This window comes from Aythya marila, assembly GCF_965140915.1.
Source record: "Aythya marila genome assembly, chromosome: 2".
NCBI lineage: Eukaryota > Metazoa > Chordata > Aves > Anseriformes > Anatidae > Aythya > Aythya marila.
This window is the reverse complement of record NC_139043.1, coordinates 104,099,763-104,111,519: the sequence shown is the minus strand read 5'-3', so window position 1 is coordinate 104,111,519 and position 11,757 is coordinate 104,099,763.

Sequence of the window (11,757 nt, the reverse complement as noted above, 5' to 3'; positions counted from 1 at the left end):
GCTATTTACTGCTGAACCTCTGAGTGCTATTGTATCCTAGCGGCTTCCCGTAAGCATATAACATCATGCAGGATTGGGGAGGGGGGGGTATACAACAAAAACAATGACGCATTTGATATTGTAGGGGTAGCTAAGCTGTTTTTCCTGAGCTCCAACAGCACCACGCACTGGTCTGTGCCCATGAACTTGCTCCCAGGCAGAGCTCAACAACTGTTTTTAAAACTAGCTCGGGATTTATTTTTTTACTATTTTTGTTGTTAGAGAGCCATCTTGTGGTGCATCTTATTAACAATAAATTAAATAAAAGTCTATTATGGTTCAGAAATTGTGGTCTACAAAGACTCTGGTGGTTTTGCATCTTCCACATATCCACTCTTCTCAAAGCTCCTTTTGAAATGGAAATAACCTAATCTCAAATTGCATTTCTGAGTCATAGTAATATTTGTTAGGGACTGGGGAGGATGACATATTTCTCTTTGCTTTTTTAAAAAGCTGGTTTGAAAAGATTTGGAGTGCAAACAAATCGCTACAATTTACAGTACAGACTTATCCCTTCCCTAACAACTAATGTATTGATCAAGGCAGGAGGCAGATGGTCTAGGTTTATTAATGCAATATGTAGAGGTTTTTGTTTTTGTTTCAGCCAAAAGACTTATTAAATATTCCAGAAACTGTTTAAATTTCAAATACTATATGTTGTTACTGGATTCATATGAAAATTTGATCTTTTAAAATAGTAAAAATGCATATTGAAATGTTATTTGGGAAGCATGAAGATTGCAAGAGTTTTCCAGCAGCAATAAAATTTTATAGCATTCTTTAAATTCCTGTATTTCAAGTCTGTGGTTAAGTGGAAAGGATAGATCCACCTGAACTAGAGCCAATAAATCAATTGCAAAAGTGCTTTGAATGTTGGTAGATTTCTCCTTCTCTGAGATGGAAATCCACACATGATGCTAAATAACACAACAATGCAGTGTACAAAATGTTACTGTGCCTCTGAAAAAAACAATGTTCAGAGGAAAAACAAAAACCAAGTCTGTCCATAAAACAGAATGCATCTACACATTGAATGTTTTCCCTCTGAAGCTTTGAATAAGATGCTAATGATTTTTTTTTTCTTTATGTATATAACAGTTCTCTTGTCCATTAATAAGCTATAATTATCTTTTGTCCTTTCATTGAAAGGAAAAAATGCACTGTGTAGCCAAAGATCATTACTGGTCCACCCTCTGCTATCAGTTAAGTCACTGAAAATGAAAACGTAATTACAGAGTGTCCTTAAACTAGTATACAATAATTAACACCTTCTCTTAAAAATTCAGGTTTAAATTTTAAAAAGCGTAATATTATGCAGGTGCTTCTGCAGGACTTAGTTAATCTCCTTTGCTCATCTTTTCTGATGTTTGTTCTAGGTAGAAAACAGGCTTTCATAAAGAAAAAGAAAAAAAAAAAAGTGACAAGATGAAGACCATTTAAGAATCAAATTAATAAGGGAAAGCACAAGGAAAAGGAGCAACTGTGGGGTAAACTCCAAAAAGTTGCTTTGGGACACAAATTGGAGGCTGACAGATGTGATGCTCAGAAAAATGCTGAAAACTTTTAGCTCAGACTTTTTTCTAACCAAGTAATGAACAGTCCACTCAAGTGAAGCTGTGAGATGAAGTCCACTGGTAGAAAGGCATTCTGCTTTCTTTCAAACTCCCTTCAAGTTACAAGTCATTAATCCAAGCATGGATAGCCACAAACCTCATCATAACATTTCCAGTTGGCAAAGGCACCCAAAACAACCTAAAGACAACAGAAAGAAAAACAAAGCTTTCCAAGATAGACCTCTGAGCTGAAAGGAAGAACCTTAAGTTTTCTTGTTGCTTAAGAAACGGATGTCCCACAGAACTGTCTTGCTTTCATGGCAAGAGATGTGAAGAGATGGGAAATATAGATATGGTGGAAATGCAGCAGTCCTTCAGGATGTATATTTGCAGTTCTGAATAACCAGGAATATGACAATCTCTATCTGAACCATCTCTGCTGTCGTAGATGATTGTTTGAACAAAGAAAGAATGTACTGCTTAAGACTTGGCTTTCTATATAAAGTGTAACAAATTACCTTTCTAGTGTGTAAAATTACTAAGCTAAGCGATTTCATTTATGAAGTACAAATGTTGAGAAGCTGAGACACCTTATATTTGTGCTAAGGAGCTGTTGTAGGGCATTCCATCCGTGTATGAAAGTACTGGAGGGGAGAGAATCCTGTTGGTGCCATCGCTGTCAATTGGCTACAGTTCTACTTAATTCAGCTGTTCAAACCATCCTTTCTGAGTTAAGCAGAACTCAGGGTAAATTCATATGAAAGCACGCATAACAAAGATAATCCTGTTATGTGATCCATAGTTCTACACAGGTTTGAGGGGCTTGGCTCCAAAGTTTTGAATGTGGTGTTTGCTCCATTGTGAAGAATCTGAAAACAGGCTCCTAGATTTTTTTCACCTCCTAGATACTCTAAGCATTGAGTATTACTTAACATTTTGTTGGAGCAAGTCATCTTTGAGGGTACAAAATGCTTCTAGTTTCAAAGGAAGGTAAGAAGGAATGTGTGCTTGGGTGCAGGAGGTAGACATGCAGTGCTGATCCTCAGCCAGCAGAATGGCCTCTGCAGACTGTGGCAGAAGGGGTGGGTAATGTCTGGAGATATACATGAGCCATTTCCTTCCCTTACGGCCCAAAGATTCTCATACCCAGTCACCCAGCTGTACTGCATGTTGAATTCATGTATGCAGTCTTAACCGTGCACAGGAACTGTGATTGATCTATGGACAGAGTGCTAGTTTTTCCATGTGTAAATAACAGTATCCAGTGATTGAATTTCTCTCTAATAAATTGAATACCTTGAATACCTCTGAGGTCTTACATCACAAGGCTGTTTCTCAGAGCCTGTGTTCTCATTATGCTCTGTACTCTTCTGTATCCTTTAACTAGATTACCTTATCCTTCTAGAAAAATAGCTATGAAAAATGGAGACAGTATTCTAGTAATGCTGTTACGATTGATATACATACTGTCAAAGTCACTTCCCCATTTCTTTTTGCTCCTTCTTCCTAAAATCTAGCATTAAGACTCGATTTTGAGATGAGTGAATTTCAACTCTTTCGAGTCACTTGTCTACGAACAGAGAGAGCAAGAAGCCTACAGAACATACCACAGACATACCTGAGGTGGCCCCTAAAGAGTTAATTTGAATACTAGAGACAGCATAGCTGAAAGCACAGGGCATCTAGCCAAGACCAAGTAGCCCTCCTGAAGAGCAATCAAAGCTGGCTCCAATTTTGCTGTGCCCTGTAGTGACTCCTATTTGCAGATGTGGCTCTTCTGAAACGCCGTTCTTTGTCCTGGGTAACTGCATTTAATTAGGTAACTGAATTCTCTTTTTATAGCATCTTATGTTCCTTATCTACTTCCTGGACAATCTCTGTCATCTTTAAACTATTCAGGTGAAGGTTCTGCATCATCATCTACACAATCGATTTATTTATTTTTTAATCTATTGAAAAGAGTTGTTTTGATGACCTCTACAAAACCTGCTGGAGACACCCAGCTTGCTACCAGTTGCACTTCAGTAATCTAGTTTTAAATGTATATGCTGTGCATGCTGGTTGTCCAATATGGAGCACGTCTTTTATTCAGAAGCTTTGGTGTTATATCAAACACACCGGAGAAATCAACACTCCTGTATCAATACACATCAGATGCACAGTACACCCTAAAATAAACACAACAAGTTTGCTTGGAAAGAAAGATCTATCTTCCTTGAAAATATATTTATTGACAGCTAAAGTTTATAATGCTAACAAATCAACTGTCTTGCTACTTTGCATGGGATTTAATCAAATAAGTAGATCCTGAGTTTCCTTCACTTTCTCTAGAGCAATGCTGGAAATCCTCACTAAAATGTTTTCAGAATTCTAAGATAATTTGAAACTTGGTGTTATTTAATAACATTGCAAGAAGATTTTTATCAGCGCATGAATTATTGATAGAAATATGTTTAATTTTAGAAGATGCTTCCAGTTTGTTACAGTGATCTTACCATCACTGTCGTAAAGAAGCCAGCTTCACTACAAAGAAAGGTCTAACCCTTGTAACTCGGGCAACAGTGTGATCAGACACAAGCCTGGCATTTAAACGTTAATCTCTGAACAGTGACGTGCACTAAGCAGGTCCTTTGGTCAAGCTTGTCATGTGTAACTGAAAAATAACCCACTTAGACAGCTGATGGGCTTCCAGGAGCTTGGAATTTAAAGCTCTGACACCATACAACCGGCTGTGGTTCTTTGGGGCAGGTTGTGCCACCAGTACCTCTTCAGTACTCCAAACATGATGTAAGGCTGTTTTTTTTCTGGCAAATACCCTAGAGAAACAAATGATGCAGACAATTAGAGTCTTCCCCAAATCATGCTTATCTTTAGAGCTGAGAAAGAGAACGTGCACTACAATAAAGTAGTGACATGGAACAGATGAGCTTGACTGCTCCCACCTCCAGTACATACCATTTTTCTTTTGTCCACATTTGTATAAATGTCACGCAGCGCTGCCAGTATGAATAGTTGATGCCAAGTCTTTTGCCCTGCAAAAGGAGAGAACATCTGTGGCAGAGAACACTGTGACTGCGTGGCCCCAAACCTGGCTGTAGCTTTGAAAAATGCGAAGTGTGGTTGGGAATGTCATGCCTGCTCCACACAGCCAGTAGCAGCCTGCACTTCTTACCCAGTGCTTCAAGTGAAAGAAAAGCCAACACAGTGATGGATGAGACCTCATTTGACTGAAATCAGAGGTGAAATCCAATTAGCTTAAATGGAGTTGGGATTTCTAGCAGATAAATATAACATGGAGTGTGTTTTGATTCACGTTCCGGATCATAGCATCATTCTGGGAAGTATGATCACCACAATCCTATTAAAAAGAGAGGAAACTGGAAGCTGAACATGCAGGATTTTACGGTTTCTAAACCTTGCTTCAGAACCTTACCTATGCTTTCACTGCTAGCCTGCTCTCCTGGGTGTTTGGTCACTTGATTACTTATACCCTTCAGCCAATCTTTACATGAAGCATTAGCAGACAGATTTTTTACAGAGGTGATAAATCTCTTTACCCTGGCTACTAATTTACTGTATTTATTGTTTACTCAAGCATTTTTTTTCCAAACCTTGCAAGCAATATGTGTACAGCTTCAATCTACCGACGTTGAGAAAACAAGCCTTGCAAATTTTTATCTGAATCTTTTCATAAAATTTTGATAATGCTTGGTCTGTCTTTCAACATCAGTATCACATCTCCGTTATTCTTGCTACTGAAAAACATGGTCTGTTGGAGTCAAAGGAACAATGAAATGTCATCTCTTCTACAATAAAAAGAGAACAGTGATATCAAACACACAAAACAGCAATAACTCTGCTTTCTTCTTACTGCATGTTTTATTTCAGTAGCAGTTTCATTTATTGTAATATGCTAATATAGACACACTATCCATGCCCTTATTTCTATTCCTTGTCCCATGTTTATTCCCAGCACAGTCCATCTTCTAGAAGATGGGAATATAGGTTTGTTAAAAACAGCAAAACCACAAAATTGTCCAGGCTGTTTCATGCAACCATGAGCTTGCATTTGTCTGTGGATTGGTTGCATGTTAAGACTGCTACTGGCATTTAATTCTTAAGCATATTTACAACTATTATAGGCAGGTTCCTTTAAAGCTAGAGATTTGTGCTACTTCTTTCTGTTATAGCCACGCAGAAAAACTTCCTTCTTCTATTGCTGCCTGTCCTTAATCTGCAGTTGCATGTACAGAATTAGCAGGTAATGAAATATATTAGGAAGGATTGAGCGTTAACTGTAAGAACCCAGCTCTTCGCTTGTTATTTAAGAAACAATGGATGTCACATTTAAGATGATAATGAGCGTCAGAGCTGAAGTTAGATTAGAAACTTTTAAGTGAACCTTAATTACATTTTTCAATTTTCAGTAATCGCCTGACAGCAAATCCCTACTATGCCAGTCAGACCAGAATACGAGAGGGCTTTTTGTGTTTTCCTTTCTTAAAACATTGGAAGGGCTTTCTGCAGGATTTTCTTGATAACTTTTATTCACTATGTCACTAATTAAGGGTTCAAAACTAAACGGCTGAGAAAATGCCTCCTCTAATTACACATCATAAGCCCTCTGCTGTATTTTTAGCTTTATTCTCAGTTTTTCAGACTACATTTGGAAGCAAAAGGTCTCAAATTCAGTTTGGTACTGTGAATAATTCACATTATTTCTTCTTACTGTAAGAGACTGCTTAGGTTTGATATACTGCAGTGAATAGGCAGCACCTAGTGGTCTTGAAATGCATAAACATTGCAAGTTCTTAACAGTTCAAGATCTTGAAATACCGATGATCAAACCTGAGAGATCATTTCTGTTAAAATGAATTAAAAAATAAAAAATAAAATAAAAATAAAAGCTGTCTAACAAATAGCTCTCTGGAATTGCTGGGAGGAGAATAGACAAATATAATTAAAAGGAGGAAAGTTGGTCAGTTAAGCTTATTATAAAAACCTGAACTCCATAAGATTGCATACCTCGAAGGTATGTTCTGTGTTTTATCACATTACAGTAGTCACAACGTTCACTTTAATTTTATTCCAAGAATTTGCTTGGAAATACATTTATCTGTATGACTTTTTTTATTTATTTTTTTTGCTTCTACTTAGTTTCTCACTTCAATAGCAAGTGTATTATATCTGAGTCTATTTGAAGCATTGCTGGAAGCAGGACTGAAGTAAATAGGCTTGCATCTGCAAAACCATTCTTTACATTTTTCAGTGCTCTTCTGGAGTTTATTGCAAACTTTGATTCAGAAAAAATAAAGCATGCACTAGTATAAATTCAGTCTGATTCCACAGAGGTCAATGAATACAGTCTCTGTATCCATTTTTGGGTACCATGGAGTGATCAAGAGAAGAGTGGTAAAGCCGGCTTGACATGGATGGATGAATGGATGGAGTTTCACATTTATTTGACATATACCGAAGCTTTTAAAACCACCGTCTTCTTTTAAAATGAAACTTGTTACATTTAAAACAAATGTAAAACTGGAAAAAAGAATGTACATCATGACTATAGAATTAAGGCCAAATCTGAAGCTGCTGTGTAATTATGAAGTCATTCCACTGAAACCAATGAAAAGAAAGATATTGCTCTTTTATGACTGCGCTTCTCTGTGAACCAAGGAATTCAGCAAAATACCTTTCTAAGATGCCTTTTCATTGGGGTTGAGATCCACAGGGATCATCAAGTTCAACTCCTGGACTCAAGTCCATCAGGACTACCTAAAAATCAAACTGTATGTCAGAGATCATTGTACAGATGCTTCTTGAACTCTGGCAGGCTCAAGGTGAGGCCATGCCAGTGCAGAGCAGAGCAGGACAATCCCTTCTCTTGACTGGCTAGCAATACCGTGCCTGATGCATCCCAGGACACGGTTGGCCCTCCTGGCTGCCAGGGCACACTGCTGGCTCGTGTTCGGCTTGTTGACGATCAAAATTCCCAAATCACTTTCTGTGGGGCTGCTCTCCAGCCTCTTGTCCTCCAGTCTGTACATACAGCCAGAGTTACCCCATCCCAGGTGCAGAATCCAGCACTTCTTCTTGCTGAACTTCATATTGTTGGTAATTGCCCAGGCTCTAATTTGTCAAGATCTCTCTGCAAGGCCTCTCTGCTCTTGAGGGAGTCAACAGCTCCTCCTAACTTAGTGTTGTCTGCAAACTTAGTATGCATTCGAGTCCTGCATCCAGATCATGTATAAAAACATTAAAGAGACTTATTTCCTTCCAGCTCTCCTAAGGGTCCCCACATATATAGAAATCAATCCCGATCCCAGGATGATGTGGAAATCTGTGGCGTTGCCTGTTGACTCCTGCATAAAGAAAGGTATGAATTATACGTGTACGGCCTGTTCTCTGTGTACATGAGCTGCATCATCTGTTAAAGGAAAACTCGCTCAGAAGTGAGTAATCAGAATATAACCCACTAACTCTCACACTAATGGTAGTAGTGAAAAGGCCCTCCCTCACATAAAATCCCTTTATTGTCTTTGTACAAATTTTGAGGTGCAATCAAGAGGCCATCTCATACTATTGATTTTTAACCAAACTCCCCACCGAAATCAATGAGAAGACCTGCTTAAAATCAATAGTGCAATAAAGATTGTGCAGAGCTGTTTGCAGCAAGACTTTTTCTAATTTTTGTTTGGTTTCTACTTTGATTTAATCATACTTAATGTGACATGCTGATACTGGATGATAAATATCCCATGTGTGTATGGAATCTGTCAAAAATAAGAACAATATGGATGCAATAATACTAACATTGAATTTTCAGAGAAAAAAAAATATATATTAAGGAACTGAAATACAGTGTGACATCCCTCAGAACTGCTAACCTTTCCAATCCAAGAATGGGTTTTGATAGCCTAGGAAACAGATTCTTCCAGTTCACTCAAACAGTAAGTAAAATATTTGAGTTTGGAGAGAAACAAACATATTAAAAGGGGGTTTTATTGCTCAGAATAAAAATCATTTAGAAAGTGTATCTCAAATTCACATGAGAATAACATCCCTGTAAAAGGATAAAAAACTATTCAGAGTAGATGAAGCTGAATGTAGGAAAAAGGTAATTGTTTATTTCCAGCCTTCTTCCCTCCTCTCTTCCCCCCCCCCCCCAAAAAAAAAAAAAAAAAAGTGGCTGAAAGACAGAGACTGTTGATATCTTTTCACAAGTTTACAGAACAGAATAAAAGCAATGAAGTTAACAGAAGATAAGATTCAAGGTTGCAATATGGAAGTCACTAACTTCAGTATATGTGAGAAAAAAAATGTCTATTAAGCACTCAGTTATCTGTTAAGCACACTTTTTTCTTTTATTTTTCCAAGCGGAACTGTTAGGGTATTAATCCAGGAGGGAGGATCTGGATTCTGCCTTGGACCTTGAAAAAGCTGTCTAAAATATCACGTATGGAAAAGATGCTAAGTATACTTCTGTGCTCAGCCTTTCCTCTGAGATGCTCAAGACAACTGTTTCTTGGATTGCTCTTCTAAGGTGCTGTAGCTTTAACCACATACTACACTATAAGCCTTAAAATCCTGGTTTTAAACTCCACTCTGGTGGCACATGCAACTAAGCTTGTAGTCCCTCTCTTGTATTCGTTTTGACTGCCATAGTGTTAAAAAACATTTTGCCATCCATTCCAAAACAGCAAGTTCCAACCAATTTACAATGGAAACCCTCAAGACTTGGCACATAAAATAATCACCTACAATTTTTCAAGTCACTGTAAAATGGTCCACAGCCAAAACACCAGTGCCTCAGTCTCCCATCTATAAAATAGGCATAATGATACCTTAAATGGGTATTGAAAAGATAAATGAATTATAATAGTAACATAGTTCCCATCAGTATTGCAGAGCAGACTATGGGAAAGATTGATTAAGGAGACTTAAAAATTAACTGTACTACTGTCCTCAATTGAGTAGCAAGAGTTCCTTCCACTGGAAAGATGACTGGTCTGTCAATAGTCCATCAATATCCTCCAGGCTCAGCAAGACTGATTTTAACATCCATTTAGGCTGCTCTATATAATCAGCCCCATTCTCCCCCCGTTTCCCAAAAGAATCCTTCTTTGTATATTTTCTTTTAAATATTTCTCTTGAAATAAATTCAACCTGGGTCAAACCTGAAAAAGCACAAGACATGGTGGACGGTGAAAAAATATGCATTAAAAAAAAAAAAGAAAAAATAGTCAAAATACCTGAGGCCTAAAGGGTGATAGATGGGGGACATACACAGTGGAAACTATCTGCATGGATACAAAATGGTATCTCCAAACACTTCATCACATTGCAGCCATTCATCCGTCACATCCATAAGCATAAATGAATGTACTGGCTGCACTACGGGTATCTGGGATGTAGAGGAGGGATAGCACTATTAAATAAAACTTGTCCTATGAACACAGCTCTAAACTACATTAAAACAGACTTTTTTTTCCCATACATCTACTTATTAAGAATTTTGTTTTGCTTTTTTTTTCATTTTGATTCTTTGCTTTTTAAGAGTTTGGAAGCTCTTGTTCTCTGTCAGCCACGTTGCTGTACCAATCCTGTGAGCTTTGCCCCGAGCTTTTTTTCTGCTGGCCAATACCAATTTCATTTGTAATGAAAACATTGCAACTCTGACTGCACTGCCTACTAGCATATTGATTGTTTTTCACCAAACAATTACGAAGAAATCAAAATTCCATCTCTTTTACTGCCTTTTGAGCTAGTTTTTGATTGTTTTCTTTTTCCAAGTTGATATTTTACTTGTGTGCATAAATGAGTCGAAGTGTAGGCCAAGGTACCACAAAAGTTGCTTAGCTTTACCAAAAATGATGTCTATAGTAATATTAGTACATTCTTCTGATATAGATATGATTCCACTCGTGCACGAATGCTTAATACATCATACATACATGCTTCCATTTGGGGAAAATATGAGAACTGTACCAATATAAGGCTCTGTAGCAGTAAAGTATTATTCACAGTGTGAATGGTAAGAGTATTTAGTTTTTAAAACATCATACCCTCAGTCAAATCGATCCACATTATAACTGTGTGCAACTCAGATCCTAGCCTTTTTTTTTTCTCTGAAATCAATTTTTTTTTTAATTTAGAAAACTTAAAGAATCTTGCCTCTAATTAGCTGAACTAATTAAAACGCTATTTAATCCTAATTCAGAATAATCTCTTTATGCCATAAAACAAACTTTACAGTTCCTCAGTGTCATCTACAGTTCCTATTTACCATCCCTTTTTGGCTCAGCCAACAAAACCATTCTTTGTGTTTTTGATAATGATTTCCAATAATGATTGCTTTCTGGTGTGGGTAGGAGAGAAAGGGATCTAGATGAAGGCATGAGCCTCAGCTCTCAGCCAGAGAGATCAAAGTGCTGATCGGGTCATCCAAAGATGTCAAGCAACACCAAAAAAAAATAATACTGTGGAATATCCTTGGATAAGGATATTACATTGCACGCAATGAATGACATTGTCTGACGTACAGCAGCAAAATTCAGACAATCTTGAAAATCTGTCCAAAAATCTTTTCTGTCAGCAACTACTGATGATGTTGTTTTTTTTTTTAAAGAAAATTCAAGCCAAGGAATTCAATTGAAAAACAAACAAACAAACAAACAACAACAACAACAACAACAAAACTTGTTTGGATTAAAAAACCTGTTTGGATTAAAATAGTTGAGGGATGACAAACTAATTTCTGTAGTATTGCAGATTGTCCAGGTGCTCTTTATTCTGCCTGACGTTTGTAGTTTGACCCTGACAAGAGGACCTATTGCTGTACTCCCTAGCTGAGTACACGTCTCTGAGTGGGAAAGCTGAAAACAGACACTGAAGGAAAAGTTTTGGTGCCTCAAACTAGCTAACATGAATAATTTATACATGCCAGCTGAGAATGTCCCAAGAAATAGCCAGAGAGGAATAATAAAAGAAGAAAAAAAAAAAAATCTAGAAAACACACGGCAGATTTGAGGCACTTGGCTCATGTGGGTATGGCACCGCTGTTGACTACTCAAGAAAAGGCTCTCCTGCTGAACAGAACCGCTCAAAAAATGCCACACACTCAAGGCTACACAACTGAAACCTGGTATCCAGTTTGCTTCATCCA